General features: G+C 46.0%; 3 non-coding genes across 3 annotated transcripts; 1 reads left to right on the forward strand and 2 right to left on the reverse strand.

Annotated features, from left to right (window-relative positions):
- The first annotated feature begins 4,277 nt into the window (after nt 1-4,277).
- On the forward strand, nt 4,278-4,393 carry LOC138232055 (U5 spliceosomal RNA). The gene has a single exon (XR_011187014.1). It is a non-coding gene; the product is annotated as a U5 spliceosomal RNA (small nuclear RNA).
- A 14,650-nt stretch (nt 4,394-19,043) lies between these two features.
- trnas-aga (transfer RNA serine (anticodon AGA)) lies at nt 19,044-19,125 on the reverse strand. Its single transcript has one exon. It is a non-coding gene; the product is annotated as a tRNA-Ser (tRNA).
- A 713-nt stretch (nt 19,126-19,838) lies between these two features.
- Nucleotides 19,839-19,911, reverse strand: trnar-ccu (transfer RNA arginine (anticodon CCU)). Its single transcript has one exon. It is a non-coding gene; the product is annotated as a tRNA-Arg (tRNA).
- Between the last annotated feature and the right edge of the window lie 1,691 nt (nt 19,912-21,602).

Here is a 21,602-nt window from a genome sequence, read left to right on the forward strand (position 1 = left end):
GGCCAGGAAAATGCACAGCAGCTTCGTAGCAATATCTGGGACAGACTTCCCCCCTGAGGGTAGCGGCCTGTACATTATTTCCCTTCTGAGTCTTTCCTGCTTCCCACCCCATAGAAATTGAAACATCAATCTCCTCATCACCGCCGCAACACGGTGTGGGATTGGGAAGGTAGAAGCCAGAAAATTCAAGACAGGCAAGAGCTCGGTTTTGATGACCAGCACCTTCCCTGTCATGGTGAGGTCTCGGTCCTTCCATTGCATCAGTTTTTTGTTTAAGATTGGCAATTTGTTCTGCCAATTTACTGTTCCCATCTCTTCTCCAAAATACACCCCCAGGACCTTAATTCTCTTCTCTTGCAGCCTGAGATCATGTCCTTCTTTTGGCTCCCTCCAGTTCTGATAAAAAATCTCACTCTTAGATTTGTTAATTTTTGCGGAGGAAGCCAAAGAGAAACGATCACAGCACTGCAGAGCTCTGCTAATTGAGGCATTGTCAGAGAGGAGCAGGGTGACGTCATCCATGTATAGAGATGTCTTTACCTCTCCTCCCCCACTTCCAGGCACTGGTATCCCATTAATGGCCTGATCCTGGCGCAAGGCACAGGCTAAGGGCTCCATAGCCAAAACGCATAACAAGGGGGATAATGGGCAGCCCTGCCTCACCCCTGAACAGACTTCAAAGGGGCGTGATCTATTGCCATTAACCATGACTCTGCTGTTGCTACCTGTGTACAGCAGGTTAATCCACTTTCTCATGATGGGGCCAAACTTCATGTGCTCAAGTCCCGATGTTAAGTACTGCCGGTTTAGGCGGTCAAAGGCCTTTTCTAGGTCTACACCTAAAATGCAAAGAGGGAGGGAGCGATCCTCAGAGTACAGACAGACATCCCTCAACAAGGCCAGGTTGTCGCTCATCAGGCGTCCTGCTATCCCACAAGTCTGTTCTTTCCCTACCAGTGAGGCCACTACATTTTGTAGGTGCAGGAAAAGGGCTTTGGACAGGATCTTAGTGTCCACGCCTAACAGGCTGAGGGGTCTCCAGTTCTTTATGTCATTTTTTGCTCCTTTCTTAAACAAGAGAGAAATAGTGCCTTCTCTTAAGGAGTCAGGCAGCAATTCTGTCTTATATCTTTCCTCGAATAGGACCAGTAGCGGATCCTGAAGCAGATCCCAAAAGGTGCAATAAAATTCTTTAGGGAGCCCGTCAGCACCTGGAGTTTTCCCCTTCTGTAAGCTCTCCATAGCCTGTCTCAGCTCTTCTACTGTGAAATCCCTCTCAAGTACTTCCCTATCTTCTTCACTCAAAACGTTTTCTAGCTTTGAGGTAAAAAAATGAATTTCTTCATCCTTTACCTCTGTAGAGCTGTACAGTCTTGAGTAGAAGGCCTTGGTGCAGGAGAGGATAGCACTCGGCTCTGTTCTCTCTCGTCCCTCCTCATCAACTACACTTTCCATGACAGACTTGGAGCCTACCACTTTCCTGAAAAAGAAGCGAGTACACTTCTCATTTTCTTCCAAGAACTGCACTCTGCCTCTTAACAGCACTCCTCGACTACTTTCTTCGGCTATGCTCCGGATGTCCTTTTTTAAAAGGGTGATATCCTCGAGCACATCGAAGCCACTGTGCAGCATCGTGTAGAGACGCTGCAGCTGCCTCTGTTTCCTGGCTAGCACTCCTCTCCGTCTGGCAGCAGCCTTCCTTCCCTCAGCCATGAAAAAGGCCTTTGTCCTCATCTTCACCTCCTCCCACCACTCTCCTACTGACCCGTACAGACACTGCAAGGACAGCCACTGTGATAGTTTCTCCTTGTAGCGGGATACTACCCCCTCGTTCTCTAGCAGCTTTGTGTTGAGTTTCCAGAGGCCTGGGCCAAAGACAGTCCCGCCCTGGAGTTCCACTCTACACCCTAAAGCCTGATGATCTGAGAAGAAGACAGGCTGAAGAGTGACCCCAACAACTTTCACTCTCTCTGAGACAAAGCAATAGTCAATTCTGGAGCTGCTATTCCTCCCTGACCATGCATATCCTGCTGTTGTGGGATATATACATCTATATGTGTCTGAGAGTTTAAAGTCTTGAACTAAGTTTTGCAGGGCCAGTGAGCTGGAATCCAATTTTATCGGAGAGCTAGACTGCCTGTCTGTGTGCTCTAAGATACAATTAAAATCCCCTCCCACTATCACGTCTGTGCTACTTAACAATAGGGGAGAGAGTGCCTTGAGTAGCTCCACCCTTCCTCCCACGTCAGTAGGACCATACACATTGATTAGCCGCAGGTTAACGGTCCCCCATTCCACATCCACACACAGCAACCTGCCATCTATGACCCTCTGAATACTTTTCAATTTGAAAGCCCATCCTTTGAAAAGAATGGCCACGCCAGAGGCTCTGTTGTTATTGTCCCCTGACCAAACAGAAGGCCCTTTATCCCACCTATCTTCAAAGCTTTTATACCTCTCTTGATAGGCTAAAGCACACTCCTGCAACATCAACACATCTCCCTCTCTCTGCTGGAGGTAATCAAAGACAGACTGGCATTTAACTCTGTCATTGATACCTCTGGTTTTAAGAGAAATTATGTTTAGAGCCATATTACATAAGAAAGTGGAACCAGTCTTTACAAAACACATTTCTCTTCGGTCTCACCTGTTACCTTCTTCTTTTTCTTTTTCTTCTTACCAATTTCCTGCCAGCCATCCTCTGAATGAGCCTTCATCAGGGTGGCAGCAGTAAAAGCATTCACGGAGTCCATTTCAAGGAAGGGGGTAGAGGGAGGGGTGGAGGGGTTCCAGCTGTCCCCATCGCCATGCTCTCCTTCCTCCTCGCTCGGGGAGAAAACAGAGTCATTTTTCCTTTTCCTCAAGTCCAGCTCCTGGGAGCACTGAGGGGAAAGGGGTGCAGCCGATGCACCAGTCTCCTCTTCCCCCTCACCCACCAGCTGTTGCAGATCCTCCGTGATGGACTGGATGGAGGAGAGGAGGGCATCTGTAGCACTTGCAGAGTCTGAGAAAAGCAGCTCCGCTGAATCCTGGGTATCGTCGCTGGACCCGCTCCACCGGGGGGCCCCACACTGGCCCTCGTTCTGAGGAGCAGGAGTGGGGGAGGGGTCCTCGCTGTTCTCGGGGGTTTTCAAACCCTCGTGCTTGTCTGGTGCAGTCTGCGGTTGTGGGGGGGTAGTGGATTTCTCTTCCACCGGCCCCGGAGCCACAGCAGGACTGATCCTGGCTGGAGGCTGAGACTCTTTGTCCAACAAGGGTTCTTTGTTTGACTTGTTGTTTGCTTTGGCTTTTCGGGCCGGTTTGGCTGAAACAAGCACTGCCTCATCCTTTCTCATTTTGAGTTTATTGGCGTAGGCGTGAGGGCAGTTCTTAAAAACGTGTCCTTCCGAGCCACATAAATTGCACTTTGGCAGCATTGAACAGTCAGAGGCTAAATGTCCCTGTTTGCCACAGGTCTTGCAGCATTTCACAGTGCAGGACGATGCCAGGTGTCCCACAGCACCACAGCACCGACACACCTTTGGTTGTCCCACATAAAAAACATAGCCATTGCAGGCGCCCAGCCGGATTGTAGAGGGCAGGTGCCTTAAGCCTCCATTTACATTGTCCGGTAGCAAGCGAACCTCGAATTTCCTTGCTCCTGTTTTTATACCGTCAACATCTCTAACCTCAGTTCCATGGTGGACGGTGCAGTACTGCTTAAGCCAGGTGTGAATGTCCTCCGTCTTTGCCAGTTCCGAGAACATAACAACATGCACCGTTTTCCTCTCTCTCTGTGTCAGAGGCTGCAAGCTGATCTTCTCAAGGGCAGGAACTTTCCCTCTTTTTGCCTCAAACACATCCACGCATTGTTCAAACAGAGAATAGGTAGCAAAAACAACCTCAAATGCTTTCTGACCTGGGAGAGCGAAGATGAAATCCAAGTGCCGAGGTTCAAAGCCAAGTTCCTTCTGTAACACTTTTCTGCTGAACTGCATACGATCCATGAAGAGGTCATCCAAAAGCTCAAAACGTACAGCATTCTTGCGGGATCCAAAGGTTGCCATCTCAAACTGCAAAACAAACACTGCTTCCACAAAACAAGAAAACAATCCAACTACTCCAACTACAGGCTGATCAAGGTATCTCCCCTGCCAGGTGAGCTGAGAGCCGCAGGCGATGAGCCCGGAGCTGAACGGGCCCCACTGGCTCGTTTGTAAGGCCAGGTGCATTGCCAACCACGACTGGCAGGGCAGAGGACTTGAAGGCGGCCTGGGCTCCTGCAGCTGTCCAGCCACGCACTCTGGTTTCTCTTCATCTCGTACAAATCTTTTGCCTTTTACTAAAGATTTCATGGAGAGGAGCATGAATGAGTTCCATACAATTTTTGTGCTTCCCTGCCTTCGGGTGGGGCGCAGCTGGGCTGGTCAAAGAGAGAAAACAAAACCGCTCACAATCGCTCTTACAATGCAGTAAGTAGCACAGGCTACTTAGGGAGTAGGCTGATGTGTTTAAAAACAACCAGCACCAGGCAGGAGTCAAACCTCCAAACTCCTAATCCATAGTCAGACACATTATCCATTGCACCACTGGCCCTGGTGTGACACTGCAGGACTGTAACCCAGTGAGCTTAGCACTGCAACTAGTAAAATATTACCCCTGGTCCATTCTTTTCCAAAAGTGAGAAACACCTGTTTTCTACATTTTGTCTGTTTTAAAACCATATCTCTTTAAACCAAACCAAGAGTTTGTCTTTTGCACTGATATTCTGATTCATTTCGATTTCAAAGAAAAAAAAAACATTACCTTCCAAAGCATCATAAAATTGTCCCCTCCTCCAGACTCTACTTCTCTCTTGTAGTAGTACAGCAGACCTTTCCAGGTGAGCAGATCACAGAGTCCGAAATGAGCTTCCTCCATCAAGCAAAGTACCTGAACATGACTCTTTCATCATAAAAGCGCCCCTGTAATAAAGAAATTAAATCCGAAATCAAGAGGGCAGTTGCCTACTGAAGTTCAAGAAGTCATAAATTTTAACCTAGCAACACATTAAAGGCTGCACCTATACAAGTACGATTCTAGAAATGCTCACCAGATTACGTTTTAAGAAAGAACTGCGCCTCAGGTTCCGCCGAGATCTTAACTCAGATGGCAGGATTCAGAGTCTGGAGTGTGGAATGATGGCGCACGGAGGGTCCACATACTGTGGATCCCTCAGTGATCTTCCGCGTGTTCAAACCGCCAGCGTGTGACTCCCCTGTCCCCGTGACCTCATTGCTCTGCTCTCGCCTCTGTGCAGCTGAGCCCGACTCATGGTAAAGTGGAAAGTCAGAGACTGAGCAAGGTGTTTAAAGACAGATTTTGTCATGGTGACATCATGGTAGAAAGAAACGAGCTTGTTACGTCTCAACAGAAACGCTCTTTAGCTCTTTCAGCGTTATGCAAAGAACAGCGACTGTCGAGATCACTTTTGAGTCAGCGCGAAACGCCGTGTGCTGTCAGTTTGATTTCATATTGCTCGTAGCGGCGCCCGGCTTTTGTCTGTCAAACGTTAGGTTGCGCTTCTTCATGCTGCATCGTCGGCATGAGTGGAGCTTTTTAAACGTCTGTACTTACTGCGCCCCATAAGAAATCGTTTGTCCCCGTTCAAAAGAGATTGTGCGATGTCCTGCAGCGTTCGCAAAGCAAACCTTTGACAGTTTGATAAGAGCGTAAATAAAAAGGCGATTCCTGCGTCTACCACTAATGTAAGAGCTATTTCAAGTGCGGCGTGGTGCGGCTTTTCAAGTGCTTGTGGGCATTTCTCTGTTGTTGATTCTTTTTTTGTGTGTAACAAAGTGGCATTTTCATGTCCGGACGGGTAGACTTTATCATTCCGATATGAAGCCACCTTTAAGTCCTCTGAGGCGTGTCTGTCTGCAAGGCTTGTATTTTGGAAATGTTTTTTTGAAACGGAGAATGACTTTGAAATAGGCTTCCGCCGGCGCCCCGCGATCCAGGTAAGATTGTAGCAAGAACGCAGCGGCGGTGGGGCTTTCTGTAGTCGTGGCCGAGTGGTTAAGGCGATGAACTAGAAATCCATTGGGTTCTTCCCGCGTAGCTCCGAATCCTGCCAACTACGTTGTCCACCTCCTGTCGTTGTGTTCCGGCGCAAGCAAAGAAGCGCGCCTCTTTGCTGGTGGTTTTAAAACACCAAATAGCTTGTACCCACTGCCTTGGAAATAAATTCTTCAGCGTCCGCGAATGGCATTTTGCAGCTGGAAGCATGTCGACGCTTTTTGCACAGAGCACCAAAAAAGCGTCTTTTTTGAAAGCCCAGGCACCGAGCATTGGTGGTTTAGTGGTAGAATTCTCGCCTGCCACGCGGGAGGCTCGGGTTCGATTCCCGGCCACTGCAGTGGCTTTTGCAGCGAGCGGCTCCATCACTTGCATCCCCTTGCAACTCGCAACTGAAAACCCACTGAAGCTAAGCAGGTGTGAGCCAGGTCAGTACCCGGATGAGGGTGAGCTACAGGGAAAAACAAAGCTTCCAGCTGGAAGCGGTGTTAATGGTGCCGGCGGGGGGGCGCTCATCCTGAGGTCTGTGCGGGTCCCAATTCCCCAGCATAGTGACGGAGACGCTGTGTTGTAAAAGGGCGCTGTCTTTTGGATGAGATGTAAAACCGAGGTCACAGCGCTCTGTGGTCATTAAAAATTAAAAATGACCACCAAAACCTTTGACAAAAGCTCTTGGTAATTGATGGTCTTCAATAATGCTTCTCCTTTAGGTACATTTTAAATCAGCTGAAAAATGCTGTGAAATGGGGGGGCACTTCAGGCCAGTGTAGGATTTGGGTTACAAGAACCATGAAACTGCGTGAGAAAGCCCTGTTGTAACAGAAGGAATAAGGTTCTTGATCCCGAGATGAAGTAAAACAGATGAGTTTATTGCATGCAAAGAACAATAAAGCCAAAGTCTTGTTTCCCGCAAGAAACAACAAAACCGAAGTATTGTTCGATGTGCCGGTACAAACTTTTAGGTTATATAGTCCTTGCTTGCTGCTTCAGACGTCATTCGATGTTATTGTAAGGGGGGGGGGGTCATGGTATTTGGCCAGTTAAGAGGCCCTTGCTAAATGGTCAGTTTAAGATTATGCCCCCAGAGGGTTCCTTGCTCGCATCCGGAATCCTTATCAGTTAACCCCCTTTCCTGCCATAAACCCCTGTTGCTTAGAAGTCTAATTTTCAGGCAGAACTGACTTAAGTTATTAACCCTTTTAACATCTTGTCTCTTACTTCATTCCCCCCTTATAAAATATGGCATACATCAGGACTGTCTATTTTTACAAATACAATGTCAGGGCAGATCTTTCCTTTTTAGATGTACAGGCATGCATTACCATGACATTGTGCGTTCCACTGTTACAACAAGGTGTTATTGATGTTTTTGTACAAGTGATAGTTACAATTTTACACATAAAACAATCCTAATCCTACAAATATAAAGTCCTACCCCAGGACCCAAACGCAGACCTCAGCCATGTGGAGATCTATCGTCAGGATCTTGGAACAGCAATATTGACCCAACTCCGATTATAATTTTTTGGCTGAATAGATATGCCAACACCTGGAATGTATTGATACCATATCCCCAGTAATGCTCCTCAGGCCTAACAAGCACACTGTTGGTCTTAGGAAGCATCAGACACAGAAACGGTAACAACATCCTTCTTTCTGTTCACTCAGTCTCTGGTGCCGTGGGTCGGTGAAAGTGCGATGCGCGGATCCAGCGATCTCATCCTGTCACTCAGATGGCACAATCAGTAGTTAGTGGCACTTGATATGGTCCCTCCCAGCAGGATTGCAACGTCTGGCAGGGTATCTCTTCTTCACCTACACCCACTCGCCAGGTATCCGGTCGTGTCTCCCCTCTGCTGGAGGTCCCCAAGCGTCCGGCACCTGTTCACAAGCCCTGTGCACCGCTTCAGTTAACAAACCTACACTACTTTAATAGAGAGTTAGTTAATTCATCAGTGCGTTAGCCAAACTTGGCCTCCAGGGAGTTTCTTTGGCTGCCCGTGATGATCTCAAATGGGCTCAGTCTCACAGTTCCATTTGCTCCAGCCCGCAAACCGCACAGGACTGCAGGTAGAGCATCTACCCACAGTGTCCCTTCAGTTGATATTTCCTTAGTTGGTCTTTCAGACTGTGGGTGATTGGGGCAATGTGACTTCCAACTTACCCCTAGTGAGGCAATTACAGCCTGGCACACCTTCCCAGTGTAGTCTGCCCCTAGATCAGTATCCAAGGGGCAGGGCAGTCCGTACCACGGGATCATCTTTATCATACACTTGGGTATGTGCCAGCCCACATCACATCATCATACAACCCCACATTCTTTACACATTTGTTCTAACCACTATTAAACATCTATTAAAGGCCTCAACCTGAATTCTCCCCTTTCCCCAATAGAGGTTTCACAGGGGTCTCAGACTCCCGCCCTCCCAGTGCCGCTCGTCTGGCATCTGCATCTGCATGGTTGTTACCTTGAGTTACTGGAATTCTTTATTTATTGTGTTATTGACACCTTACTCAAGCTGCTTCCGTCGGCAGCTGTAAAACTACAAATCAGTTCAGAGACAAGCCCAGTATTCTTAACTGGAGTCCCTGCCGTTGTGAGAGAATCTTATTTCTCCATAGCCATCCAGAATTGTGGCCTACATGCAACAAATACATACATTATATACATATACAGTAACCTTTTAACATCTTTCTTTTTACAATCTTCCATCAGTGCTCTTAACTGGCTTGCTGTGCTGAGGCAGTGGAGGGGCATTTTCCGATTGTTAGCACCTCGAATTCTGTTGTAACGGCTCAGCCTGTTCTCTGTTCTCCCTCATGCATCAGAGAGGACCCATCAGTAAACAGTATTACATTTTCTTCAATTTTCACCGTCCCCCACCCTTTGGCTACAGTATCGAATGGTATAATAGTGCCTACCTCCATGCTCCTGCGTCAGCACAGCTGCCCAGAACCCTTTGTCCACACTTACATACAAAGAATGGTTGATCCATCTGAGGAAACCCCAGTCTCAGCACCTGTAAGAGAGCTTGTTTCAAATTATTACAGGCGGCTTTTGCTGCTGGTACCAAGGCAATCTTGTCCTTGTTCTGCACTCCCCCCTTAAGCAGATCTGTTAAAAGTTGTGCTCACCCCGTAAAAATATTGCACCCTGGCCCTGTTAAAATCACACAATGCTCGACACAAAAGGGCCTTATCATAACTGCTTAATATTAGACACTCTAAAGCTGAAGCAACTCAGACTTGTGGGTTTCCTCGTCAGGGGAAGCATTCAGAATACCATCAACATACTGAGTGATCACAGTCAGTTGAAGCCACGTGATACCCTGTTCTGGATAGTCATTCTTTGTAATGCATAATATTCCAACCCAATAGATCTGGGATAAAACCACCCATTAAAATCTGGTACTCGGCAAGTAAAACTTGGTGCCCCAATACTCCTGTGGCCTCCTGCCATCTCCCTATATACATTACTCTATAGCACACTGTTGAACAGAGGAGTGAAACAAGCATGACAGTAGTGCTCCAGTATCCCCTAACAGAGAAACCAACACTCCATTAACAGTACATTTTAATCCACTGGACTGGGACAGACTTAGGTAGGCTACAAGGGATTTACAGGATCTAATCGTTAGGTAAACAGATCTTCTCACAAGAAGTTATTCTCCCCAGTCTCGATTCTAAACCTACAGCGTTTCAGCATGTCTGAGACATTCGAATAAACCCAAATTGTTTCCACTATTGCAACTAATTTTATAAAAATACAAACACTGTTTATCTAACTACTTTTACGTCCACCTGTACTGTACTTATACGTTTCAGACGCTCTTATATTTTCCAATCTCCTTAAGTTGATTTTCATCAAGTCTCTTTAGTTACGTCTCTAGCCAGTCCCACTGGCTAAACACACTCACACCGTCATTTAGTATACAAAAACTCACAGTTACACACATACATGCCGGCACACAAATTCATAAAACACACATACACATCGAGAATATATTTTTCTCTTCGTACTACAATGTGCTGTATTCTTGTTTTACTTCTACATGAATCCTTTTAATTCCTGAAGCGCACTCCAGGTTCGCTGCATTCCTAATTTTGGGTGCGGTACTTTAGCCCACCGGTCAATATCTTCCGGTTTTGGATTTGATCGTATGGGGGAATCAGGGAAGGGAGGTGCGAGTACGGACCCCCTCGATGGGGTGCGAGACACTTAGAGTGACGCTGTCATCAACAGCGCCAGCCCCCGCTACATCAGGCCCTCTCCCACTTAGGGTGAGAGTACAGGTCTGCAGGCACCCTCTGTTTAAGAAGGGAGTTCCTGTTCTGTCTCTATCACACTCGTACCAGGTGTCATCCCACCCAGACCCCCCGTCTCCATATGGTCACTGTGGGAATTGATCCCAATTATTTTCATTTCCTGCCTGTCTGTTCCCCTATGGGAGAGCAGGATATAACACATTAACTAGTGCAGTGCGACCAGGAACTAATTCTTCTTTTAGTTTCTGATTCTCCTGCACTGCCTCTTTTTGCTTTTGTTTATACTCTTTCGTAGCGAGTAAAGTATCTTTTCTTCCGGGTTTTTGTTTTCCCCGTAAACACACTTAAGAAGTCACATCCCAATTTCTTTTTTTTCTCATGTATCTGCCACCACTGGTGCCGGCCGTGCACCAGGGTGGGAGCTACATGCTTGTGCTTTTGCCAATCAATACGCATATGCTTATTTTACAGGCGTCTTCGCCCCAGACTCCCTCGGACAAACTCAGCTTTTCCCATATTTTTCTCCTTCTTTTCCTTCAACTTACACTTTTCCGATATATAAACGGACCCTTCCACCACTTTCTCAAACCATCAGTTAGTACACATGTTCGGTCTCTTTTACTTTTGTCATGTGTGAGGTAACAGCTCATACAGTAAGGGGATGCTTTCACTTGAAAAACCTGTGCATTCCTGCACTCATTCAGCCAAGGGCGTCTGTTACCTCCAGATCTAAATGCCTCTCAGAGACTTTAGAGAGGACTTACACCACACTGTTCACAGGTAAGGAACGAGACCTCGAAAACCCCCTTTCTTGATCAGTAATTCACTATGCCCAGAATGCCAGCATCGCTGCTTTTGCTCCACGGTGGACTTACACACTGAGCTCAATCAGGGCGATTCTCGGGTCTCAACGTCCTTTAAATCCTGCTACTTAATGCTTTGCTCTTTTATTATGAGGTGTGTTTATGTTAGTGTCGTGCGTGTGTATATGTATTTCACAAACAAGGAAAACACCAAAAACATACATACATATATATATCTCCTACTTCTGTTTCCTTTAAGACAAAAATCCACGCCACGCCAATCCGTGCACGATCAAGGCGTAGCTAATCTCAGGACCCCGGGTGCAATTAAGGCCCACACCAATCCTGGATTATATATATCTCACTTTTGGAAAAAGAATGGACCGGGGGTAATGTTTCACTAGTTGCAGTGCTAAGCTCACTGGGTTACAGTCCTACAGTGTCACACAGGGCCAGTGGCGCAATGGATAACTTCATTTCCATGGCAGTAGGGCCAAGCAATTTAGCATTTTTATAGTACCAGAAAACAAGAATCAGCACTATGCCTTTGCCATGGAAGCACATAGTCAGCAGGATTCGAACCTGCGCAGGGAGTCCCCAACCGATTTCGAGCCCATCGCCTTAACCACTCAACCACGATTACAGCAAGCTTGCTACCGCCGCATTCCTCCTATAATCTAACACGGAGTGCGAGGTGGCTGCGGAAACTTTTTCAAAGTCGCTCTCCGTTAAAAAAAAACACCTTTCACAAAATAATTGCCGGCAGACAGACACACCTCAGGGGGTTTAAGGCTGGCTTCACGTTCAAATGATAAAGTCTACTCGGCCGGATGTCAAAATGCAACTTTGGCAGACAGAAAAAACATCAACAAACCACAAATGTGGACAAGGATTTTACAAGCTGCACCACACTGCACTTTCAAAAGCATTTACATTCGTGTTAGACGCAGGAATTGCCTTTGATTTGCGCGCTTCCGAACGCCATGGAAAACGAAACAAAACTAAAGCCCTCAGCTCCTGCACTTGATTATAATGCCATTGCGTGTCGGAGCAGGAATTTACGTCATCCTACCACTGCAACACGGGGAATAGAGGGAAATGAGCACACGCTACGAATCGTCTCAATCACTCCCTAGAGTCGTAAGGCTCATTGAAGGGTGCACCCCCATCATAATGCGCCCTGCCCTACAAATAAAACAGGTCTACGGGTCTGAAACCTGCTCCACGGAAAACAGTTCTGTTGCGCTTTTGATCAAAGGAAGATTCTCTGTTCTTACTTTTTGATGACATAACACCCAAAGGGGCTTCTTTGGAGCTGGATTCCAACCAGCATCCTAAAGTTTCTTGGCGGTATCCTTTACAGTCCTCTGTTCGGTCGACAAGGAACAGAAGGGGGCAGCTTTCCTCACACATACAGTGGAATGTACTGTAGTGTTCCCCTTCATTGAATTCGCAGTTCTGCATCAGACCTCTAACTCGTTTCCTTAGCTTGGATTTAAGCCACGAAGCAGGCTTCTACTGTATAAACGTCTAGAGGAATCACAAACTATTTGAGAGGCCATCATCCCAGGGGGAACTGACAAAGTCTATCCCTAAACACCTAGCGCAGTCTCTCGAGAGACTGTCAAAACTCGCTTTCTCCGTTTGCGTTGCAAGTAAGTGAAAACGCAATCTCAACCCAGAGCCACTTGACAGCAGCGGCACGTAAATACTGTTACTGTCACTGCTCGATACTGACGTTAGCCTACTATACCATGTTCAGCCACCGCTAGAAAATGTCCGGCTCTAGAACCGGAGCAAACAACAGGAGGGCCAACGCCAAACGGGCACACGTGTCAGAGATGGAGCGTGACAAGGATGGGATTTGAACCCATGCGTGCAGAACACAACAGATTAGCAATCCATCGCCTTAACCACTCGGCCACCTCGTCGAGGGAACTGGGCTGTCCGGCACGCTCCAGATGATCTTTTTCTTTTTTTTCCCTCGTACTCGAGGGTCATTTTCCTGTTCCACATGCGATTTCAACATTTTCCTTGGGAGATGTCAAGCCAGCAAGCCACTGCTGTGGTTCAGTGGCCAGTGTGGAGTTCAGTGGCCCTGTTGTACACAGAAAGCACATTGAGCTCCTTGGACATGAAAAGTTCCAGATAAAAGCCATTTGTCACCCTTTCTCTTGGTGTCGATGTTGCTATTGTATGTAAAGGTGGCAACTTGCTCAGCGAGCAGGCGGAGCACACATCGAATGCAGATGTGTCTGAGTGGTCTGTCCAGGTGGCTGCAAAAGGACAGCACTCCCGGGGTGCCTGTCACGGACGTCCAAAGGGACTAACCGTGGGGAGCAGGAGAGCGGAAAAAGACCCATATGCGTAGCGGCGAGACGGGAAAAAGGCCCGGGCTCATTAGTGCAAAGAGTTCAGGAATGCCGTATAGAAACCTATGCCCTCAGGGAGCGGACGTGGGGCACCCTGGTGCTAGGCGGGTCTCAGGACATCCAAACGTCAATGCTGAGCCAGGACAGAGTGCAAGACCCGGAAATATATAGCCCAAGGGAAAGAGAGGGACCGGAAGGACAGCAGACCGGAAACTAGGGACAGGACAGAGAAGGAGCGCCCTCTGGCTGTAAAGCGTTTTGAGAAGCCACCTTTAAAGGTGATATATACTGTAAAAGCGCTGATTCTTGTGGAATGTGTTCCGCCGGGGATTCAATTTTTTTTTTATTGCGCATCTAACGAAATCTCAGTATAACTTTGTTCATGAACAAACAGTGGCATGTTACATTATTATTAGTTTTTTTGTTAACAAGGCTCGCCAGCTAATGTGAATCGAAACCTGTCTTTCTAGCTTTTAAAGTCGTGCGATGTGTAAGCCACAATTCAAATAGAGAAAAAAGAGCTGACTGACAAGATTTGAGATGTGGCTGTCAATGTTGGATTAAAAAAAGCACATTGCCCGACGTTTGTTGCATTGCTTGAAAATAACTTTATTTCGAGAGACTGGATAAGTAATTCAAGTGTTTTTTTTTAACTTCCTGAAAAACAACTAATAATTTAACTATATGTAACGTTTTATGATATGTCGCGGTTTTGAATGTCTGAGGACATGTGCTGGCTGGACAGGAGGCTCTACTGTACACAGAGAGGGGCGGGAGGAGGGGACAAGCCGATACATACTCTTAGAGTTTGATTAATAGGGAATATAATACAAAAATATAGTACTAAAAATAAGATACACTCTACAGACATTCACAACGGCGACTGTCAGAAGATAGGACACAGCGGCTCAGGCACCCGCTGAATGGAAAAGGGGCACTTTAATGTTCTGTATGGCTAATATTCAATACTTTAATATTCTTTTCTGTATGTTTAACAATAGTGGGTACTGACCTTATTCGTCCCTGCTCCCGTTGTTAGGTGTTAATGTGTTGTTAAGTGTGAATTTGAACCTGTTTCCCGGAGGTCTGGCTTTTTTTCTGGAAAACCATAACTCTGGTCTTGTCCAGATTGACTGTTGGCGCCCAGGTCTGACAGTGCTGCTCCAGCAGTGCCAGGTTCTGGCGCAGCCTCTGTTCTGTGGGCGACAGCGGGACCAGGTCGTCTGCAAAGAGCAGGAACTCAATTTCCATAATTAATGCAGATCAGTAAATCAAGGGACAAAGCAACTATTGCGCCCGGGTCCTTAATGGGCTTTGACGTGCTAATGCATTGGTTTAACAGTCCGGGTGTGGCAAGCCTCTAATGTTTAACCTTTAACTGTTTTTCCATCTACTGTATTGCTTTGAGATGCCACTTTTAAAGGTGATATGTAAAATAAAGTTTTTTATTATTGTTATAGAGAAACATGATCAGATTTTCCCTGGTTCAGAAAAAAAGATCTAAAGTGCTACACCTAACTTTCTTAATTCGATGTATTTAAAGCAGTGAACTACTGTAGGTGTAACATAACATTCAGAAATACAATCGAGAATAGTTTTGTGGTGTTTGTTTAGATGAAACGTTCCTAAAACGTATAACGTAACAAAATTAAAGACGATTAAAATCTGTAATCTTTCCACGTGTACTGTATGTCATCGGAAAGTTTCTGCTTTGTGTAAGGATGGTATCAAAAAGTAATCTTAAGTGGTGAGAAAGCTGTGCTCAATGTGTTTAAGGGACTTAAAAGTAAAAGGTGATGCTTCATATTGCTTGACTAATTTTAAAAACGAAGTTATAAATGCAGTTATAAATCCCTCGGTGCCGCGCCGGGTGTAAATATCAAAATATACATTCGTCCCGGGCAGAGGCCGAAGAGCGCCCGGCTGGGGTGCGTGGGGAAGAGCAGGACAGGAGTGAAAGGCGGGGTTTAGGAAGGCGTACAGTCTGGGCAGGTATAGATTACACTTTTCTAAAACGAATTTGAAAAATAAAAACGATTACAATCTAATCCTTCCACGTTTGATCCCAAAATCCCAAGAAATATACATCTAAACGGGTAGAAAGCTATGCTGAAAGTTTATTAAGATACTTAGAAGACAAAGATACTGTATCAATTTATGTTGCATTAGCCTGATTATGATTAAAAAAAACATATAATTAAACACGCGTTTGCGATTTAAATCAAAACACGATTTAAATCAATATAAATGTTTATATTGTAACGCATACTGTCCAGCCTCCATTTCTCTATAAACATTTACTCTATTACACACACACACAATAGAAGCAGGAAGCAGAAGCAGGGACCGTTGTCAGAAAGGAAGAAGGTGACTATTCATTGTCATCAAAAATGACTTAGAATCGATCATGTTGTGATATTTTGAAATATAAAAGTCAATTGATTGTCCATAATATTGCTATTCTATTTTTTCGAAGAAATGTTTGTTAAAAGAAAAGTCCAGCACCAGCTGGATTTGAACACACAATCCGTGAGTTGATAATCGGGCACGTAGACCAGTAGGCTACAAGGGAAATCAAATGAAGAGAGAGGCGAAACAGCCCTACACAGCCCTGTCACAGTACACGAATATAATCATTTCATTATTAAATTCTTTAGATACGCGATTCCATATTATATTAGCAGAAAAGCTTAAAACTACCACTTTTTCACATGCTATTTCACATGCTAGTTAAATACTTCGATGCTTAAAATCGTTAGGGAGAAATGGAATACCAGTGTGTATTTTTCCTTTAAAGTACCGATTCCTGGAATCTGACTGGCTGACACCCTTCTGAAGTGGTTCCATAAAATCTGGTATACGGAAAAGAAAGCGTTGATAAAAAAGCCTGGATTCTCATGTATCTCATACAAGTATCTTTTAATACAGTCTTTGCTGTGCTCTTGAGGATCCTTGTGATATTTTGAGCTCTAGTTGAATGAGAAGTGTCGCATTTTAAATAATTTTCGTGGTTAGAAATTATGAAACGCCCTGTTAAAAGCAAGGGAGTTTTTATGCCCGTTGAAGTAAAACAAAATGCCTGACAAAGTATGGCTTGGACAGATTCCAAGTGCCTGTACAAATGTGCTAAAGAAACTATACTTTGAGAATACAGCTTGTCCAAAGTCATTCATTATTAATACTATTAGTAATATCTTCGGTAAAGGCTTTGATGAATAAATATTTCTGATAAAGGTAGGTTGTGTACTTTTGTCCAACTTAGCAATCTTGCTTTCATAAAATATACCAACATTTTAATGACTGATGATTACATGCTGTAATACACAGTTCAAAATTAAAAGCTCAAATGCTGTACATGAGAGGTTAAGCTCCCCCTGGCGGTTTTACAAGGTGACACCGGATAGTTTCCGGCATGACGTCAAATGACGCGATTAACCGTGTGAAACCGCGTGTTACCGCTACACGCCCACCGGGGTATGCCGCGAAATACCCCACCCCTTTTTAATGGCTGCATCTGTACAAGCCTTGCAGACAGACACGCCTCAGAGGACTTAAGGGTGGCTTCATGTCGGAATGATAAAGTCTCCCCGTCCGGACATGAAAATGCCACTTTGTTACACACAAAAAAAGAATCAACAACAGAGAAATGCCCACAAGCATTTGAAAAGCCACACCACGTCGCACATGAAATAGCTCTTACATTAGTGGTAGACGCAGGAATCGCCTTTTTATTTACGCTCTTACCAACGCGATGGAAAGCAAAACAAAGCAAAGCAGAGCAAAACAAAACGAACAAACGAAAACCCTGCATATAACGCCGTTACGCACTGCACCCCGGGGTGTACGGTATATGGGAACGAGCACACGCCACGAATCGTCTCGAATCACTCCCTACAGCTGTAAGGCGCCTTGAAGCGTGCACCCCCAACATTCTTCTTTGCGCATCTGTGAAAGGTAAACTCTTGAGCAAACTCTGAACCAGCTCTAAGGAAACTAATCCGATTAGACGTTACTTTGACTCATCTTTTTACGCTCAGTGCTGGATTGCTCAAACTCCAGCTAGGGTTAGGGTTAGCATTCCCACGCTACTTAGACACTTTGTTTACGCTCAGTGCTGGATTTTGGGAAATTCAGGACGAGTGGGAATTTTCTCCTATCTGTCAATTCTGTTTTGTTTTGGAGACTCTTGGCTGCCTATGTTGTACAGTGCAGTGTGAAGGAAACATTTTCCAAAACTGTTTCAGCTCAAAAGTTGTAAGAATACCTCTCCAGCTGCTTTAACTCTCTTCATTTTTGTCATTTAATGTGACACTCGATGTATAACTGGAGCCTCACATATGCAAATGGTGAGGCTCCAGTTCGACACCCAGTTCGACACCACTTTACAGTATATGACAAAAGCATGGCAGACTGTGCCGGACCGGCAGATAACTTCCGCTTATTTTTACCATATTAAACATTGGAAATCCAACCACTTGCATTTGTGACACTTGATTTTAGCTCCACCTTAGACACTCTTTAAATCTTCAAACACTTTTCTCTTCTCCCGCAACACTCTTGTCTGTCGGCACTATGTGGCAGCGTTGCATGACAACCCCTCTCACCACGGAACGGAACCTAACAGCTTTGGTAAGAGAGGAGAAAAGGACCTGTCCCGTACAGGGCTCGAACCCGTGACCTTGGCGTTATTAGCACCACGCTATAACCAACTGAGCTAACCAGCCTCACGACAGTGCTCCTCTCTGTGCTGCAAAAAATCGAACTCAGGGAATTTCTTTTGTCCTCCTTTGAATAGAAAGCCGTGTAATTCAGTGTACGGGCTTTCTCGTGCAGTTTCATAGTTCTTGTAACCCAAATCCTACACTGGCCTGAAGTGCCCCCCCATTTCACAGCATTTTTCAGCTGATTTAAAATGTACCTAAAGGAGAAGCATTATTGAAGACCATCAATTACCAAGATCTTTTGTCAAAGGTTTTGGTGGTCATTTTGAATGACCACAGAGCGCTGTGACCTCGGTTTTACATCTCATCCAAAAGACAGCGCCCTTTTACAACACAGCATCTCCGTCACTATACTGGGGCATTGGGACCTGCACAGACCTCAGGGTGAGCGCCCCCCCCGCCGGCACCATTAACACCGCTTCCAGCTGGAAGCTTTGTTTTTCCCTGTAGCTCACCCTCATCCGGGTACTGACCTGGCTCACACCTGCTTAGCTTCAGTGGGTTTTCAGTTGCGAGTTGCAAGGGGATGCAAGTGATGGAGCCGCTCGCTGCAAAAGCCACTAAATTGGCCGGGAATCGAACCCAAGCCTCCCGCGTGGCAGGCAAGAATTTTACTACTGAACCACCAATGCTCAGTGCTTGGGCCTTCAAAAAAGACGCTTTTTTGGTGCTCTGTGCAAAACGCGTTGACATCTGCTTCCAGCTGCAAAATGCCATTCGCGGACGCTGAAGAACTTATTTCCAAGGCAGCGGGTACAAGCGATTGGGCGTTTTAAAACCACCAGGAACAGCAAAAAGGCGCGCTTCTTCGCTTGCACCGAAACACACCAACTGGAGGCGGACAACGTAGTCGGCAGGATTCGAACCTGCGTGGGGAGACCCCAATGGATTTCTAGTCCATCACCTTAACCACTCGGCCACGACTACAGCAAGCCCCACCCCCGCTGCGTTCTTGCTACAATCTTACCTGGATCTCGAGGCGCCGGCGGGAGCCTATTTCAAAGTCGTTCTCCGTTTCAAAAAAACATTTCCAAAATACAAGCCTTGCAGACAGACACGCCTCAGAGGACTTAAGGGTGGCTTCATGTCGGAATGATAAAGTCTCCCAGTCCGGACATGAAAATGCCACTTTGTTATACACAAAAAAAGAATCAACAACAGAGAAATGCCCACAAGCATTTGAAAAGCCGCACCACGTTGCACTTGAAATAGCTCTTACATTAGTGGTAGACGCAGGAATCGCCTTTTTATTTACGCTCTTACCAACGCGATGGAAAGCAAAACAAAGCAAAGCAGAGCAAAACAAAACGAACAAACAAAAACCCTGCATATAACGCCGTTACGTGCCCAAGCGGTATTGTACGTCATCCTAGCACTGTACCCCGGGGCGTACGGTATATGGGAACGAGCACACGCCACGAATCGTCTCGACTCTCTTTATTGATTATTATGACTTAGATAAAGATAAGATCACATGTTAGGAGCCATTCATGCAGAAATCCACATCATTCCGAAGGGCTGTTTACAAAAGTTTTTCTCCCAACTGTATGTGAGAGAAAAGCACAGACGCTCACTGAGTAAGGTGGGGTTGCAGCTCCGCAAATTGCAAGGACATTTGTACTCTCAAAAGGGGACAGGAGCACCCCAGATGGGACTCGAACCCACAATCCCTGGCTTAGGAGGCCAGTGCCTTATCCATTAGGCCACTGGGGCACACTGGGTGGGGTCGATCACGCTGATGAAGAGCCAGTTTTTTTTTTCCTTTGCTTTTTGAAAGGGATCCCCAAAATTAGGAAAGTTAGGCAGCAGAAGGTTTACTGTGACCTGAGAAGGACCGGCATCCAATCACGGTGGTACACACACACACGCTCTCACTCATCTGAGCTACACGGCTACCAAGATGATCTCAGGTGCGCCGAGCTGGTACGGAACATATTGAACTCATCGACGGCGAATTGTCTCTCAGACAGGCTTTTCACCTCTGAGCTCCCTGACTGACAGTGATCAGCTAGGTAGTGAAACAGTCAGCTGCTTCTAAGCCTTAAACAGCTGCATCTCGGCGCTTCCAAGGAGAGATGATTTGAAAGCCGATCATCGCCCATTGGGAACACCTTACTATCACTAGTTTAAGAGACTCTTAAGGTCTTGCAGAGGTGCCTGTCTAATAGCATGCGCTTTTCAAGCTATAGGTGTTTAGGCTGAGGCAGAATGCCTGTTAACAAAATGTTTTTCTAAAGGGGCCTCGCACTCTTTTCCAAGCAATGGTCACCATCCCCACCGAGTGTCACAATGTAGTCATGTCCTAGGACGTCACCTGTTAGTCTCCATTTGTCTGCCACCAACACTTTAGGTTACGGGGTCACAACCGCACCCCGGAGAGCAGAGGAGCCGTTGGCGTTCTGGTGGCGCAGATTGGGCTGAAGGTGGGGCGCTTGAATCTCGCTGTTGGAGGCCATCTGAAACTGACCCAAGCCTTTCCCTTGAATTAAATGTAAATAAGAAATGAACCCCAGATGCACATGGAATCAATCACGTGTTTCCTTTGAGCCGTTTCAAAGACTGCTCCAGAGTTTACCTTGCACAGATGCGCAAAGATTAATGATGGGGGTGCATGCTTCCAGGCGCCTTACAACTGTAGGGACTTATTAGAGACAAGTCGTAGCGTGTGTTCGTTTCCATATACGCCCCATGTTGCAATGGTAGGATGAAGTCAAATACGGCTTGGACGTGTAACGGCATTCTATCCAACTGCAGGACTTGAGGGTTTTTTTGTGCTTTGTTCTGTTTTCGTTGACATCGCATTCGTAAGAGCGTCAAAAAAAGGCAATTCCAGCATCTAACACGAATAAAAGGGCTATTGAAACTGCAGGGCTGCGCAGCTTCTAAAATCCTTGCACACAATTCTCCGTTATTGTTACTTCCTTCTTTCTGTCTAACAAAGTTCCCTTTTCCTAACCGGACGGGGAGACTTTATCATTCCAACTTGAAGCCAGCCTTAAGTCCTCTGAGGCGCATTTGTCTGCTAGCATGCTTTTGTGAAAGTTCAAATTTGGACAAACACAATCTGTGGCGTTTAGCGTGACATAGTCTTGCAGGCATCGTGCTGTCTCACTGCAATACTATACCGCTGGAGGAAACAGTCCATCTGGCCATGAAACTCATTTGAACGTCTAGCTACAGCAACTAACAATATCATGATTTATTCAGGATGTGTGGAATCAGCACGTCCCGGAGACAGCTTCCGAAATCGTGAGCATTCTCTGGTGGTGTCCTGCTGGGATCCTGTGGGCGTGTGTTGGTGGTATAGTGGTGAGCATGCAAAAGCCACTGCATTGGCCAGGAATCAAACCCGAGCCTCCTACTTGGCAGGCAGGAATTCTTCCACTGAACCACCAATGCTCAAT

This window comes from Lepisosteus oculatus, unplaced genomic scaffold (assembly GCF_040954835.1).
Source record: "Lepisosteus oculatus isolate fLepOcu1 unplaced genomic scaffold, fLepOcu1.hap2 HAP2_SCAFFOLD_62, whole genome shotgun sequence".
NCBI lineage: Eukaryota > Metazoa > Chordata > Actinopteri > Semionotiformes > Lepisosteidae > Lepisosteus > Lepisosteus oculatus.